Below are 2,287 nucleotides of genomic sequence, written 5' to 3' on the forward strand. Positions count from 1 at the left end.
TTACCCGTTTACAGATATCATTAGTGTACACTCACATGTAAGACTGAATATAGAAGTCTGGATACGGGAGTATATTCTGAGATGGGATATGCGAATAAGTTTAAGTGCTTAAAACACTAATTTCGTATCTCGGAACAGTTGAACTTTGTGTAAAAATTTAAGGGGTTAAATATACTGACAATCTACGTGAATCGTTTAGAACTTAAAATGTTTAAAGCTTAACGATGTTAGTGATGTGTCTCATAAACTGATATGATCCTCTTACTTGATACGCCCCAAACCTTACTTTTAATTAACGAGTATAATATATAGGGAAAATTTTTTAAAATTTCGGCATGACCCATTCGTTTTAAACCACCATTTCCTGTTTTACACAAACAAGCTTCGACAACTAACATTGTTGACAAAACCCAAAGACGGACAAGGTTTACATTGTATATAACAAGACTACAACTACTAAGTTCGACCCAACGACACAGACATCGACATACTACATAAGTTTAAATACATATGACCAAAAGTTTAACCCATATCAAAATAACTTATGACGGAAGCGTGAGGCGGGCGTGAATCAAGTGTGCACGTTCCAAGCCGTCCAATCGCCTAAGCCGAGGATTTACCTACATTTGACAACAAGCTTTAGAAAGTTAGTTTTATTATTCATTTTGCTTACGATACCACTTATAGACGCATTCGTTTTTATTCATTCATTATCCTTATGTATTCGATTACCCATTTAAATAGGTAAGGCATACATTCTCATAAAGAGATTCAAGCATACCGCTTTCGACCCGGTATCATCGGGTTAATTGCTTTCGACATAAACCTTTTGTTCTATCCATATAATGGATTGAACTTCATACATTCGTTTTGCTTACACGGCCACCCGTTCTAGACGGATGGTATCATATCCTTACTCGACCTAGTTTACTCGAACCAGTCGATTTACTTAGCTTAGCATAACCTTCGTTAACTTAGCCAAATCCACAAGGATTTGCTATTATTTACTAAACACCGTAATCATTATATTGAGAAATAATCATTAGAACAAGGGTTGTTCGACACAAATACTAACAAAATTTAAGTGAAGTTTTGTATGCAACGGAACATACCTCGGTCTTGTGATCCTTCCGATTTCTTGGAATTTGAACCTTCTTCCTTCACGCCTATACCAACACATTCATTCTTTCGTTTAGTACCCACAATTCATTCTATTATGTTCCAAATTACACATCATTATTCTTTCAAGCATTTCATCGAGCACCTAGTGTGCGTTACATTTATAAAGCACAAGGTACAACATTTAAAGCATGACTTTACTAGTTCATTCTACATGCCATCAATAATTAACCTAGTTCTTACAATTTCTTTAGTCTACACCAATTCATCTAGCACTCAAGTGTTACAAGCAGAATCACATATCAAGATTACATATAATCATAATCCCTATGATCTTCTTATTCATAATACAAATTTCACAAGGTGGGTTTCATAAAATTTTCTTCCAATTAACTAAAATCAAGCATGATTTCTATTCTAGGGAGTAACCCTAACATCTAATTAACATAAATCATACCACGAATTCATGATTGGGTTGAAACCCTCTTCCTAAAATTCACCAAATCCAGAAATTTGACTTACCACTTCAGTAGGTATGCTTCGATGATCGAAACTTTAAAACATGCAGCTGATTAACATTGATTTTTCCTTGTCAATTGGTGAATTTTTGCAAGAACAAGGGTAAACCCTTGTTTTCCCTGCTCCTGATCGAACCCAGAACACGCACAGGGTGTGTGTTTTATGGTTTAGACATAATTAAACCCTTCTTAATTAAAATTTTCATATTACCCCCTTGAAGCTTGTTAAATGTTGACTTAAACACCTCCCATGATTTAATTTATCCATTTTTCATTTATTCTAATATTAAAATAAATTTCGGGGTGTTACAGTACACAAACTCACAAAAATATTGTTTGTAAATATTTGTTTACTGCATTTCATATAAAAATCAAAAATCCAAAAAGATTGTGTCTTTAGTATAAAAATTTGAGAAATACAAAAAGATTTTCGGCAACTGATGTTGAATAGCTGATGTTCAAAATTCCAAGTGCTAAACATGATGAACAGGTTTGGGAGAGCGGTTTTGGAAAGATGATATTTTTACAAGTGGACATATATGATTATAAATGTTAAATCATTCTGATCGATACCTGTAAGTGATTTCTAAATTTGTCAAATTGTTAAATTTGTGAAATTTATTGTTAGGTAGAGTGTTTGCAGGCAGAAG

The 2,287-nt window shown here is 33.6% G+C and overlaps 1 long non-coding RNA gene across 1 annotated transcript; it reads right to left on the minus strand.

Moving 5' to 3' along the window:
• Positions 1-426: 426 nt before the first annotated feature.
• Positions 427-1,762, minus strand: LOC110928301. The gene is made up of 3 exons (XR_002586277.2): positions 1,642-1,762; positions 1,113-1,166; positions 427-620 (listed from the first exon to the last, which is right to left on the minus strand). It is a non-coding gene; the product is annotated as an uncharacterized LOC110928301 (long non-coding RNA).
• Between the last annotated feature and the right edge of the window lie 525 nt (positions 1,763-2,287).

This window comes from Helianthus annuus, chromosome 4 (assembly GCF_002127325.2).
Source record: "Helianthus annuus cultivar XRQ/B chromosome 4, HanXRQr2.0-SUNRISE, whole genome shotgun sequence".
Classification (NCBI taxonomy): domain Eukaryota; kingdom Viridiplantae; phylum Streptophyta; class Magnoliopsida; order Asterales; family Asteraceae; genus Helianthus; species Helianthus annuus.